The sequence below is a fragment of the Carcharodon carcharias genome, chromosome 8 (genome assembly GCF_017639515.1).
Source record: "Carcharodon carcharias isolate sCarCar2 chromosome 8, sCarCar2.pri, whole genome shotgun sequence".
NCBI lineage: Eukaryota > Metazoa > Chordata > Chondrichthyes > Lamniformes > Lamnidae > Carcharodon > Carcharodon carcharias.
In genome coordinates, this window is record NC_054474.1 from 27,357,544 (window position 1) to 27,372,987 (window position 15,444).

Below are 15,444 nucleotides of genomic sequence, written 5' to 3' on the forward strand. Positions count from 1 at the left end.
TAGGTGGGCTTTGGTGTGGATACATGCGAGGAGACTGGAGTGTGAGACCAAGTGCGCAGTTTAGGGAACTGCATGGAATGGTCTGTCCGTTCCACTTGGATGGTCTCAAGGAGGTGGCAGATTGATCCACGTCTTTTGACAAGATACTTGTGAAATATTAATATTTGCTGCTGTCAGGTCTGGTTGCTGCTCTCATTACCAACCAGGTGGGAGGTGGACAAGCAGCGCTGTCAGGGTATTTCAGCTACTTGCCTGTCAAGATACTTGATCTGCTTCTCTCTGGCAGCAGGCTCTGAAGCTGCTTGGTAAGTCTTAGGGATTTACAGTGTAGCATGTGAAGTTTCAAAGCTAAGGCATGGCCCAACAACCGGGAATATTTTAACAGTAAACACACACAAGATAATAGATGGCCAGCAGTAGATTACAAAGGAGTAATTCAATCAGAGCATGTTGACATTGTAAAACAGCAGTTTATAAATATACACAGAATCCAGAGTTGGGTCACTGCTTTGATTTACTATATTATTATATAATTAATTTGTTTCATTCTATGCTCGGCCATGCTGAATGCAGTAATACTAATATGCAAAATAGTAAAATAGGCATGCCTCACGGCTGTTGTTATAGTAAGTACCATTTCCTATCCATCAGACTGCAGAGAAATATCCTCAGCACAACAATGATGCTGCATTATAAAATGTAATATACTGTGCCCTACACATAGGCCAGGAATTTCCAGCCCCTCCATGGCAGGACCCGCCATGGGAAATTCGGTGGCCCAGCCAAAAGTCCATTGTCTTTCAGCGGGACCAGCCAATCCCGGCAGAGGGCGGGGCCAGAAAATCCTGCCCATAGGATATCATTGTACAAGTCCCACCAGCAGTGCAAATGGGAAATTGAAGTACGCACTGTACCTTCACCACATTGAGCATTGAGGCGAGTTTGGCATTTAAAGGGAAACTAAATTAGTCAATGAGTGAGAACGGAACAGGTTAGCTGAAATAAGGTTGGTAGAAGCTCAAGTGAAGCATAAACACCACTATGGACTAGCAGATCCGAATGTAAATACAATGTTATTTTATGAGCTTGCGCTCAAATTTCTGATCCAAACTGCTAGCACATCATGTAGCTCATATTGGGACTCCAGGTTGGACTTGCAGGAGTTTTGTGTCGGAAGTAGGATTGCAATACTGTACGCAAACTTTCTGATGCAGACCCTTTCCCTGTTAGTGCAGCCCCTTCTCTGGAGCTGCAGCATCATAGAAGTAGCCCGGATAAGCAGAGCAGCAGAAAAGCAGGCATGCTCAAAAAAATAAGCTGGGATGCCAGGAAGGACATGCTTAAAGGAAAACAAACACACAGGGAATTCCTTCTATTCCCCCTTCCCATAAGCAGCAAGGCAAGAAAAGGGTAGAGAATGATGAGCAGCGGCCATTAGCTGGACTGAATTTGGGCATGAAAGTTTGTGTGAGACAGTTCTAGCAATGGGGTGTGAGACTACGAAATATCTCCTCCCACAGGCTTGCTATAAACTATGATAGGTTACATTAACTATTGCTTGTGCTTATGTCGCGTGTAGCCTTTAACCACAGGCTGTTACTAAATGAACACATTCCATAGCAAAGTGATCTCTTAAGTCTCAGCTCAGTTTTAAGAGCAAATCTTTTATGATTATCTAAGAATGGCTTGCAATTTGCCTTCTCATCGTCAATCTTGCGAGGCTCCAGGTTGGGTTAGATTCAGCCACATGGCTCCTTGCAGCGTTTATCCCAGAAGCTGCAGTCCTCTCATTATTTACAAATTGAATTAGAATCCTGAAAACCCAATGAAGACAAATAGAAGCTATAAAGTATACAGTTATTTTTTCAACAGCCAGATTAAAAAAGGCTCCTATCATGAGTTAAAAGCAAAATTCTGCGGATGCTGGAAATCTAGGACAAAAACAAAAAAAACCTGGAAAAACTCAGTAGGTCTGACAGCATCTGCAGAGAGGAATACAGTCAATGTTTCAAGTCCGTATAATACTTCATCAGTGTTCTGATGAAGGGTCATACGGACTTGAAATGTCAACTGTATTCCTCTCCACAGATGCTGTCAGACCTACTGGGTTTTTCTAGGTATTTTTGTTTCAGTCCTATCATGAGTTGTTCTTTAAGAAGGATCCTTACAAACACTTCATTACAAGGGTACAATTAAGAGACTCCCCCTTGGTGGTGATGTGAGCTAGTTATTCTTAGCAAGCAGCATGTGGCCATAATTTGCATACTGCCAGAATTAAAGTGTAAGAAAGTCTCATGCGCTCCAAGTACCTTTTCTCACTCAAATCTGATCATATGGTGCACAGAATCCAGGAATACTTGGCCATATGCTTGTAAAGGCAACTGTAAACGGAGTTTATTTCAGAAGTTGGCCCATTTTGTGAATCAACAACTGTATGTGGAATGTATAGTGACAGTGATTACAAAAATAGTTATTAAATGTAACCTGGTATGGAGTAAGTGCAATATTGCAAAACTGATGCTGCTTAAGGTTCGACATTTCATGACCTGCGAATATTATTATCCCCACTTAAATTGTAACTCATTCCCATTGCACGCCCGTTAAATAACAGAAGAAAGAGTCCATATGGTTGAAAAATATTTTGCAAGGAAAAATATTGCTTTTGTTCATACAACCCATCATAACAATACTCTCAATGAATTCAGATGCAAATCCCAATCCTGGGTTCAAATAATAAATATGATTCAATCCAATTTTGCAACTTCAGGTTTTACCCATCTAGAAATTTACTAACAAGTAGTCAGTTGCATCAAAATAACTGCATAAAATGAGGAGTGTTCTGGTAATGCATGCTTGTGAACACAACACAGTCTTGCCTTCTCTTTACCCACCTTGAGCAGATCCAAACAACAAGGAGAAAGAAATAAACCTAGGTGGTATACATTCTGTAAAGAAACACAAAAAAATAATGGCTTGCATCAGTGATTTGGATTCCTTGCTAACTGGCTTCAGCTTCACTCTTAAGCTTCAGTTTTTGCTACAACACACATTCAAAAGCAGCTACTGCTCTTTTTTAACAGCAGACAAATTATCCCAGTTCTCTAGCACACAATTCTCACAGTAAAAAAAAAAGACTTGGGTTGGACTTCTATTTGATAACTAATGTGAGCATAAGTGATCTCAAAATGACTGGGAATGTTTAATACAATTATACCTTTATGGAAACCACACAATTTGACATGAATTGAAAGATCTGTGTACAATCAGAAGATGGGCCTTTACAAAACAGTAACAGTGTTGTCCCAGAGTTGCTCCGTGTTTTATCATGACTGTTCGCCAGTGAGAAAAATAAGCCATGGATAATTGGTGCCAGATGTTCATTGTATCACGAAGCAAAAGAAATAACACAATCTTTAGTTTTCCTAATGAACAAACAAATATCACTGTTAGAAACCCACACTCAACAGACTGTAGTAAAGCTGAATATGCTTTATATTTTCTATCCAGTGTTCTTTATGAAAGCATTGATAGTTGTACCATATTCCACATCATGACCTAACTCTTCACTTGTAGCTGGTAGAGCATAACTGCACCCCTATAAGGACTAAAAGATATAGGTCCATTGTGTGTTACCTATTCTAACCAGGAAAATCTGCAGGTCAGCTATTCAAGCTTTTCAAAATGGTAACTGGTTGAGTTGAAAGTTCTGAAACTATCAGACACATATGTCACCAGCTCTATTTTTACTGATTCACATGTGATACAAAATGTGCTCTGGTGCAGCAGTGAGGCACACACCCTCAACCCACCAAATTGCCAATCTCCATGCTCAGCAAAGTTGCTAAATGCATACTCAGCATTCCTCATTTTGCCGAGGGAAGGAGGAATCAGTGGAAGAGTGATACGTACACCTTTTGACTCAAAGCGGGATTGACAAAGGCCATGCTGGAGCTTGCCTGCCTGTCCGTGAACATGCAGGCAACTTTTGACCTGACTAGACTAGAAATAAAATAGTGTTACATTACATTTTAATACACCAGGGCTGAGACTCAACAGGCTGGGGGAGTTGCCTCTAGAAAACAGAGGGGTCACCTATAGAGATCTTTTAAATTTTGAAGGGATTTGACATGGTAGATGGAGAGAAAATGATTTGACATGTGGAGGAATCCAAAAATAGGGGTCATAAATATAAGATTGGCACTAATAAATCCAGTAAGGGATTCAGGAGTTACCCAGAGAATAGTTAGGATGTTGAACTTGCTACCGCATGGAGCATGGGGAGTGTATAGGGAAGTTGAGGGAGTTGAGGCCTGGAAGGATGTTTTACATTTTAATCTGGATGGGCTGGATTTTATTTGGTGCCATGTTCTCCTGCTCCACACACTCCCCATGCCCTGTCCACGCCAGCCTATGCCACCTCATGTTCCCCACCCCCCCCCGCCCCCCAACAACCACCCACACAGAGAAGGAGTTAGAGACTTTTTATAGGCATATATAGAGTAAAAGAACAGTTAATTAGAGGTGAGAACCACTCAGGGATGAAGGAGTTTAATGATGGAGGATCATGATATGGAGAAGATATTAAATGTTTCAATTTTTTTATGGATGGTGATGGAACACAGAATGTAGCTTCATTGAGAACAATTGTCAGAGCTTTCTGTAGAAAAGGCATTTATTCTGAAAAGAAATGGTTGAACTCCAAGATAGATAAACCAGCAGACCCTGACGGCATAGCCTATAGTCTCCTGAAAGATATCATGAGAGAAGTTAGCAGAGGCTCCGGCAGTAATTCTTCAATCTTCCTTAGATATGAAAATTTAAGGAAGGTGACTGTAATTGATGTAACACTGTTGCTCAAGAAGGAACAGAAGGAGAAACCAGGTAACAATAGACCAGTTAGTCTAATGTAACTTATAACCAAACTCTTAAGAGTCCATAATTTGAGATTTAAAAAATAGTCAGCAGTTAGAAATACATGGATAATTAAAAACAGCCAGTATAGACTAGTTGAAGGGAAGTCATGTTTAGGATATTGAAGAAATGGTTGATTTGATAAACAAAGAGAAAGCAGTTAATGTGGTTGATATGAAATTTCAGAATGAGTTAAGCATCTCACAAGAGACTTGTTTGCAAAATCCAGTTGTTGTGAAAGGAACTGTGTCAGCGTGGGTTAAAAAAAAGTTGATTATCAACAGGAAATAAGGAGTTAGGGTAAGTGGTTGCTGCTTGAATTGAAGCGTTGAAACTGTTACACCTCAAGGATTAGGACTGGACTCACTTTTTGCCTCTCGGGACGTTTTGTTACTGTAAAGGTGCTGTATAACTACAAGTTGTAGTTGTTTAATATACAAATGATTTGGACTTGACTAGAGGGGGTTCAGTCTCAAAAACTGCTGAAAATTTTTTGGACCCTAATCAGGGGTAGGTACGGAGACAGGCAGGCACAGAATTTTGTACTACCGGCTGATGTGCCAGTTCCCCTGCTTCATTCCTGGAGGTAGGATGCAGTGAAGGGAGGCAGCAGTCCTTTGGCCACTCATTGGCCAATTCAGGCAAAATGACAGGTGCGTGATTGTTCACCACACAGAGCAGGGTTCTCTCCGCCATCCCCGCCCCAACATTTGAGCCTGATAGCAAGGTCCTGCGCCCGCAAGAAAATCCTGCCCACAGTTTGTGGAATTTTTGGCACTCCATTATAGAAAGTACATCAGAGCCACAAATGACAGACAGTATAGGTTCACCAAGATGAATACCAAGAGTGAGAAACTATAGTTGTGAGAAATTTGAGACACTGGAATATTTCCACGCTAGATAAAAAGATTAAGGGGAGACTTAAGTGAGGTTTTCTTAAAAATTGTGAAGGACTTTAATTGATTGAAAATGTAAAGACTGTTCCCTCTGCGTGGGGCATAAGACAAAGGCTGGGATGTTCCGTGCCCGCTGGCATCAGGCGTTTTCGGTAGCATGAGCGGATAATATGACGTGAAGGCCAAAAATCGGTTTTACAACGTCACGAAACCAATTTGCAATCAAATGATCAGCCCATTGTTGCTGGATCAAATTCCTTGCCATCAGATATCAGGAACCTCATCGCGGTACACCAGCATATCATTAAAAAGCCACCCTGCCGGATTCATTCCCCCACCACTGGATCGTCCACCCACATTGGCAGGAAAATACGCCGACGTGTTTCACAACAGCATATATAAGGCGTGTACTTGGTGGGCTGCATTTCGCTTGAGACTTCAAGGTTTGTTTGTCTACGTTGCTTCAGTCAGCACTCGCAGTCATTAACGCCAGGTTTCACAGACAGCACCACATCAATTTTAGGGGGATTCATGGGCAGATCTCTACCTAGCAGATCAACCATATGTGGGTGGCTTTTCAATGGCTGCGGGGCTAGGGCTTACTTGGGGAAGGGGGATAAGTGGCCTCGGGCAAGAGAAGGGACTGCAGAATGAGGGCTGTACTGGAGAAGGAGGGTATCCTTGTTGATCTGTGCCTCAAGATGATGAGGGCTGAGAAGGCAGTCTCCAGAGGAGATGAGGCCGGATGGACATTAAGGGTATGTGTGTGAGAGTGGGTGGTGATGTCCCTTGAGCTAGCAGTGAATGAGATGCTAGTGAATGTGTGATGGGTTTGAGTGTGTGAGTTTAGAGTGATGAGATGGTTGTCATATCCTGGCTGCACAGATGAGTTCATTCATCCTCTATCTGCACTGGATGACTAACCTCATCTGTGCAGCATTAGCACTGATCATCAGTGCCATCACCTACCGAGCTGGAGTGGTAATGTTGCTGCCCCTCCGGCCAGGGCGGGGCTAGAGGACCTCACAGTGGGCCCCCACAGCATCCAAAAGGTGCCTGAGGGCTGCAGTCTTCTTGCCTTTTGGGGCCAAGTCTTTTTTACTGCAGTCCTGGGCTGAAAGCACTGAGCATGGCTGTACCTTAAATGTGGTGCTTGGAGTGATGAAGCGGTGAGGTGATGGCTTAGCAGGAGAATTGGAGCCCGCCCACCAACGGAACAGTGTGTATCCCAGGAATGCATAATTAACGTGGTGGGTTTGGGACAATATGCCGTGAAAAGTCCATTGTGGCCAACGGGAAAAACTTCAGTTTCCTGCCCACGACTGCACTTAGTGCAAACCTGGGACGATTCCACCCAAAGGGTCAGAAAAGAAATTTAAAATTGTCCCTAAGAAAACAAGGTGGATAGTTAGGAGAAATTTTTTTTAGTACAGAGTTATTGAAGCATGGAATGTTCTGCCACAGGGATTGATTGAAGCAGAGAATATTACATCTTCTGATAAATATTTGAAACAGAGGAAATTGCATGCTTATAGGAAGAGAGCAAAGCAATGAGATTCAGTTTGGCTTTCTTGAACATACAGCTGGCACACATTCAATGGTCCAAATTACCTCCTTCTGTGCTGTGAACTTCCAGGTTTTAATTAAGTACAACAATAACAACTTGTATTTATATAGCACCTTTAATGGAATAAAACTTTCCAAAGCACTTCCCAGGAGCGTTTTCAAACAAATTGTGATGATGAGGCCACATAAGGAAATTTTAATGCAGATGATCAAAAGTTTGATCAAGGAGGCAGGTTTTAGGAAATGTCTTAAAGGAGAAAAACAAGGTAGAGAGACTGAGAAGTTTAGGAAAGGAATTCCAGAGCTTAGGACCGAGGCTCAAGGAGTGTTGTAGGGCTGGAGGAGATTATGGAAATAGTGAGTGGCAAGGCCAAGGAGGGATTTGAAAACAAGGGTTAGAATTTTTTAATTGAGGTTACCGCTTAACTTTGAGCCATTATAGGTCAGCGAGCACAAAGGTAATGAGTGAATGGAACTTGGTGCTGTTTAGGACAGAATGAATAATGCAGACATTGGGTAGAATTTTCCTATTGGTGTGCAGGGACAGGCCCTGCATCACGGTGTGCCATCGCAATATTTTGGTGGGCAGATCTCTGATGCGTGCCCACCATTAATTAATGGGCCACTTAAGGCCCTTGAGGCGCCAAAATTGACTACGATTTTTTGGGGCCCGTGCAATCTTCAGGTCATCGCACGGGCACAATAGGCGGGTAGGACAATTTTGTATAAACCTCATCCACGGGCGGGATAAGAGGGGGTCAATGGGGTCGCGAATGTGCTCAGTCAGATATTTAATTTGGAAAGTTACTGATACCTGCCTGTGTGAGCGGAAATACTTTACAACGCATACCTGCTGCTTGGGCAGGACTCACAACCCTCAGGTCAGCACTCTACAGTGAAGATCCTTTTTGGGGCCTGCAGGTTTCAAGAAGCCTTCCTTTAGCCTGGGAATGGGAACTGTGCTCTCCACTGAAGGCGCCTCCTCTGAGGAGGAAGGGAGGGTCAGAAGTGGGAGGAGGCCACATGTGCGCATTCAGCCTCCAGGGAAGCCACTTTTGGAGGAGAGGTGCAGGCACAAGGGGCACAGGGCCAACAAAAAGTCCAAGGCGGAAGGGGCTGCAGAAGACGCCACTATCCTGTTGCCAGGGTATATAGGCAGCGAAGCAGCTACTCAATATGTCTGAGATGCAGTGCCAAAGGAGGCTCCATCTCTCAGGGGAGGCAGTCAACTCTATCTGTCAGATGATAGGCCCTGAGATCTCCGCTAACTGTGTGGGTGGACACCCCCATGCCAGTGGCTCTAAAGGTCACAGCTGCCCTCAACTTCTATGCCTCTGGCTGTTTCCAGAGCTCGGTGGGTGATCTTTGTGGTGTCTCCCAATCAGCTGTCCACACTCGTGTCAAGCAGGTGACAGATGCTCTATTCAGGTGTGCATTTACCTTCATCCACTCCCGCTGGGATCAGGCCAGCCAGACAGAGTGAGCCAGAGGCTTCGCGGTGATTGCTGGCTTCCCCTGTGTCCAGGGTGCAATGGACTGTACACATGTGGCCTTCCAGGCACCAGCAGGTGAGCCCGGCGCCTTCGTCAACAGGAAGGGCTTCAACTCCATGAACATGTAGATAGTGTGTGATCACAGGATGCTGATTCTACAAGTCAGTGCAAGGTACCCAGGCAGCTCCCACGACGCCTACATCCTCAGACACTCCCAGGTACCAGGGGTCTTCAGTGCTCCAGCCCGGCTGGATGGCTGGCTGCTGGGTGACAAGGGCTATCCCCTCAGAAGGTGGCTCGTGATGTCTCTCCGCCATCCAAGAACAGAAGCTGAGCAGCGGTACAATAGGAGCCACGCCTCCACAAGGGCTGTGGTGGAGAGAACCATCGGTCTTCTCAAGGTGTGCTTCTGATGCCTGTGTCATTCAGGGGGCGCACTCCAGTACCCCCCAGATAGTGTGTCACTAATAGTGGTTGCACGCTGCGCTCTCCGCAATCTTGCGCTGGAAAGGGGGGACACCGTGGATGATGAAGACGTCGATGCAGTGGCTGCAGCTGCACGCGATGAGTCCAGCAGTGAATCTGAGGATGAGCAGGCACAGGGAAATGCTGAGGGGGGTAGACACTGACCTGGGAATACTCCAGGGAGGCACGGACACCCGGGAGGCTTTAATCCAATGAACGTTCAGCATAGATGAACACCATAGATGAATCTCCAACACAAACCTGTACTGCAGGCTCCATACTTGATACCCGAGAGCTAAATCTGCCTGGATAGGAACATTAACTAAGGGCTTTGTCAATAAAGCTCAATGTGACACAACTCACTCATAACATCATGGGTAACCATCCATCTGCAGGGGAAAAGAGGTACCCTCAGCCATGGTCACATGTCTAAATGTGATGATATAACAAAATGAACTTAAGGAAACAAAAAGCCAAAGATGTTAAACAACACACCAACCAATCATGACCTCATTGCAGGGCAACACAAAAGCACCAGTGAGAAACCCGTGGCATGCCTAAGGTGCCTTAAACTTATGCTTTCGGGTGCTACATCAAGGTGCTGTCCCCACGCTGGCATTGGCATCTGAGACAGCCTGCTTACTGTGCTGTCCTGTTGACCTCAATGACCATGGCGGGCGTCCTCTAGCCCATGGAGCCTGTGCTGGCCCCACCTGGGAGGGAGTGGTCAGTTCCACAGCTGGCATTTCCCCAGTCATTGCAACCTCATCAGTTGCAATGGTCATTGGCAGAGAGGCAGAGTAGCTGCTGCTCTCATTGGGAGCACCCTGAGAGGAGCCTGCAGAGACGACAGGCAACGTGACGTTGCTTCGAACCTCCCTGCTCACCATGGATGGATGGGCACTGAGCTGGGAAACTTGGTGCCCAGGCCATCTCTCACTCTGGACTGACCAGCTGAGGTCAATGCCGATGTGAGGGCTTGCTGGTCCCAGCGCATCCCCAAGAAGCTTAATTGGCCTGCCCGCGTAAAATGGCAGCGCCCATCTGCTCCTGCCTGCGCCCACTCCTGAAAATTCTGCCCATTGTGTGAATACTGGAATTACGTGTATTAATTTAGGCAGGACTTTCTTGAGATATTTAATGTCACAATTATGTTCTCTTCAATATTCAAGTAAAATAATTGCACAATTTTTCAGAAAAGAACAACGAAAAATTGAACAATGGGTTCAATAATTTACCACTTTTTATGAGGACCCAAAACCAAATTAATGACAAACAACGATTCTTCTGTATGGAGTGTTCAATGACAAGAATAAGGAACTATTTTATGCAAGATAATTAGTGTTTACTGTATGATATAAGAATTGAGCTTCTCTTCACCTTCTACTGGGAATTCTGTTATTTAACCTTTGTCGATAGTACTACTTGCTAACAGATTGATTCTTCCCCATCTAACTGCTTTGCTGTTACGGTTCTCAACTGCCTGCAGCATAACTCCTACTGTTTTATAGGCTAAAAGAAAATCAAGATAATTATGGCCTAATCTCAAGGTATTTGCTTGTAAAAGATACAGATGTAAAACAAAAATACATGCAGTTAAAAGGGGATCATTTAATTTACTTGGATTTAATCTCTATGAGTATAGCAGAGCACTTTAAGGTGGAGGTTAAGGATGTGAATGAAAGTTCCTGTGCAAAGTAAAGTTGCTATTGTGATGACAGGGTGAGTGCTCACTGAGATGATCACTCCTCCATATGAGTTTTGTTACTCGTTGTTTATGGTATCTGTCAGCTTCAAAGGGCACAGTGCTATTTCTAAGACAGTACACTGTTTGCCTACAAACAGAGAAGGCTGCAATGTCACATCGAAACATGTGACGACATTGGTTGAAGACTTATGCTGTACATAATGAAATCTCAAACCTGTTCTTTTTAAATGGGTTGATGGCTTTGGTAAACACAGCGCTCCCCAGCTGTGTTCACTTTATTTTAAAGAAAAACTAATTATAGTTTCATCTGAGATTATATCTGAAACAACAGGGGCTACAAATGTTTGCAAGGCAGTATGTACCGTGGTGGTCCCACCCTGGCAAATAAAATAGTCCCATCACAAATGCTCTGATGTCACGCCAAGGGACAACTTAGAACACTTGGATAATTTTTTCTCAGTCATTTTTTCTGTGTCTGATAAATTGTCTGGTGTCTTTGGCAGCCAAATACACCCTGTCACAAAACTTACAACACTGAGATACATTCCCTCTTCTTGGTCATTGTTCTCCATGGCTGATGTATTTTAGGTGCCTTTTGGCAGAAAAATAGTCCCCATCACATAAGGGTAAGTTTACACGTTTGGATTCTCTCTCTCCCCTCTCTCCCAGATTTCTCTCTCTCTCTCTCTGTCTCTCTGTCTGTCTGTCTGTCTATCTCTATCTCTCCACTGCCTCCCACCGCCACTGCCATCCCTTTCTCCTCAATTATCTCTCTGCATCTCTGATATATTAGATTGCAAACCATCAATTTTGCCCAGTGACCAAGAGAGCAACAGCAGGATTTGTTGAAACAGTTTGTTCCTGCAAGCAAACTTATCCAGAAAGCTGCAGCAATGCACATTTCAAATGAACGCGTCGTCCTATGATGACTGGTTGAGTAGAATGGACCCATTTGGAGGAATAAGAGATGATCTCATTGAAACTTATAACATTCCAAGGGAGCTTTAAAAGGTTGATGCTGAGAGGCTGTATTTCTGGTTGAAGAGTCTAGAATTAGGATATGATCTCAAGTTAAGATGTTGATCACTCAAGGCTGAGTTGAGAAGGAATTTCTTCACTCAGACAGTTGTGAATCTTATAATTCCGAACCCAAGGGGATGTTCAGTCATTGAGTATATTCAAGGTTGAGATAGAGAGATTTTTTGGAGCCTAGGGGAATCAAGGGATACAGGAATCGAGCAAGACAGTGGAATTGAGCCAAAGGTCAGCCAAGATCATGTTGAATGGCAGAGCAGACTTGAAAGGCCATTTGGCCAACTCCTGCTCCAATTTCTTACGTTCTTAAATCAGAACCCATGCAACAACTAGAAATGTATTTTTTTTGTTACAGTTGTGAAACAAATTGAGCAAAGGAAATTTGTTGGAGAGAATGAGACTTAGATATAGAACTCCTTCTTTGAAGGAATGTCTGCTTTTCTATAATTAATTACCTAATGATGAAATCAAAGGAACATATGGTTTTGTAGCCGATGTGCTCCGAAAATGCAATTTTTTTAACTAGATCATGAACAGGCATGATCTGTGATTTTATGAATAGTTGAGGTTCATTTTGAGTGTTTTAGACCCAGATTTTGGCCACGATGGAGAGGCTGTCCTTCATGGCAAATTTAATGGAAATACCGAAAAATTATAATCCCACCCCTCAAACATGGAACTTCCCTTGGGGCCATGCATGGCTTACAGAGGCGGATGGCCATTTAAATCATCAGCTTCCTCCAATGAAGTGTGATTTTGGTAGGCCTGGAGTGAGAAACCTGAGTGTGCAAATGTGACATGGTAAAAGCAGGCTTGAACTTTGTGGATTTGTTTGGATAGCCAGGATACCCCATTTGGAAAGTAAGGTACCCTTTTGCACCTGGTCCAGGGACAGCTTTGTGGGAGGTAAGGTGCCCTTTGGTTGAGGTCAGGTGCCCTTTGGGGTAAATCAGGTGCTCTTGGGATTGTTAAAAGTCGGCATAAATGCACGTAAAAAGTGCTTAAATGCATTACTGTTAAGTCCAATGGAACTATCAGCTGATCTGTCAAAATCAACTCCCAAAACTGTCAGAAGCATCAGCTAAAGGGACCTGTCAAAGGGAGCTGACAAGCTGTCGTGGCATTTAAAAGTGCTGACCTTTAACGTTTTGAAAAAAAAGTCTGGTGTTTTTAAAAAATGATTACTTGCTATTTTGCTCTGTCTGTTTACATAAGCCGGAGGACTTCTATTACTGGATTAATGCTGCATGGCTGATTTTAGAACCACCTGTTATCACAGTAGGGTGCGTGCCATTTCACAGTTTGAATGACAGCTACAAGTGGTTATAAACTCTTTGAACTGGGACTTTGAATTCCATGTGTGTTATTATAAGGTTTTGTGCACTTGAATGAAATGTTTGTTGTTATAAGACTTTATTTAGTTGAAAGAATATAAATGTGGTAAATGGGTTTTTGTGAATGAGGTTGTTTTTTCAATATAGTGAAGTCTGCAATAAACACTTAGAAATTATTTTTTGGAACTTTATTTTATCTCATCTCTGTATGGGCCTTGACGTCTGTCCATGGTGGATACAGAGTTAGTTGGTATGATAGGTGTAAGGGCAAAGGGTGGTGGGTCTAGGGTATGGGTTGGCATGAGCTGGCACTAAGTTGGTATAGGGGCTCTTAAGGGCCATGGGAGTGAAGGGGCATAGGTTGATATAGAGGGTATGAAGTATTATCAGTTGTGATGGCAGAGGTTGGCACGGAAAGTATGAGGTGTTATGGAGTGGATGGGAATGCATTGGTTGGCATGAGAGTTATGAGGGGTTATGGGATGGATGGGGGCATAAAGTGGCATGGATTGGCATGGGGAGTGTGTGGGTAGTTAAGGGGGCTGAGAGGAGATGGCTGGAAGGATGGTTCATGTTTCAATCTTTATTTTTAAACTTTGGACACAGTGCTGGAGCCCTGAGGTAGGCCTTCCGCACAGCTGACCTCAGCATCTGACATCCCCCTCAGTTCTTCTTGAGTCATCCATCCAGATTTCTAATCCAGCCTGTGCTCCTCCTCCCCACCCCAGACCAAAAATCCGGGCAACCGCTTTTAATGGTCGGATTCGGGGAGCCAAGAATTGTCTCGTTCCTGCACCGCAGACCTGGGAACAAAAATCTGAACCTTGGTGTTGTAACATTATCATACAGCATACAGGTTCTCTCTAAATCTAAACTCACTTTGTCCAGGTGGTACAACATTAGTAACTGCCCTTTGTCAGAATCTATCTTATCCATGTAAGGTCACTGTACAACATGCAAAAACCCTCTTCTAAGTCTTCTACTGTCATGTATGATGACACATTAGGAGTGATTGTCCAATTCCCAAGCATTTCCAGGCCACAAACCAGTTGTTATTTGGATAATTGATAGATAGTTGGAGATGAGATTTCAGTGCATAGCTGTGATGATATTAGATTTTAGTCTTTGGCAGAAAACTTGACCTCATCACAAATAATTCTTTTGTCTGCACTCTGATGCTGAGTAAGGATCAATCTACAATCCTCAGATGCTCCCTTGCACTTTCTTTCTCTCTCTCACTCACTATTCACCCACACACTCACTCACTCACTCTCCTCTCCCTTCTTAGTCATCTTTCTCTTTGTCTGACGTGTGGGCAGCTCCCTGAAGGGCCAATTTTTAAGTTTAGTGGTAGTGGAAAATAAGTGGATGAACTGTCTATCATACACCTCTCACCCCTAATTTTCCTTTCTGTTTCATTCCTAAGCACTCCTAACTGCCTAATAATCAGTGTACCTGGCATAATGTTATTTTTCCTGTGCTCCCCTTGGGTGAGAGGGTGTGCATTCCATATCAAGCAAACAGAAATTCCACCTGTCTAGAGTCCTCAAGAGCTTTACTCAGACATTTTAAACACAATGATGAGTTTCTGCCAATGGAAACCAAATTGAAGCACCAAGAAAAAGGCAGTGGATAATTTTGAATGTCTTGGCTTGATGATAAACACCAAAGTTACATCCAAGAATGAAACTCATGGTAGATTAACTACAGCAAAAAGCTTGACCAATGACTTAAGTAGCATCTGGAAGTCCAAAAGCATTAGCATGAAGCTAAAAAATGTCTGGCACAGTTGCTAGCATGGAGTGTTGCACTCCCCAGATGCAAGAATTGGATTCTGAAGAATGAGGATGAGAGGAGGAGGACAGCTTTTGAAATGTGGGTGTGGCAGAGCATATTCAGAATTAACTGCATAGAGTGAAAGACAAATGAATGAGTTAGATCAAGGGTAGCAGTTCCTTGAATCATAAGTACAGTTAGAGAGAGAAAGATAACCATGTATGGTGTTATGATATGGCAGGTGGTATTTGCCAGGCTGA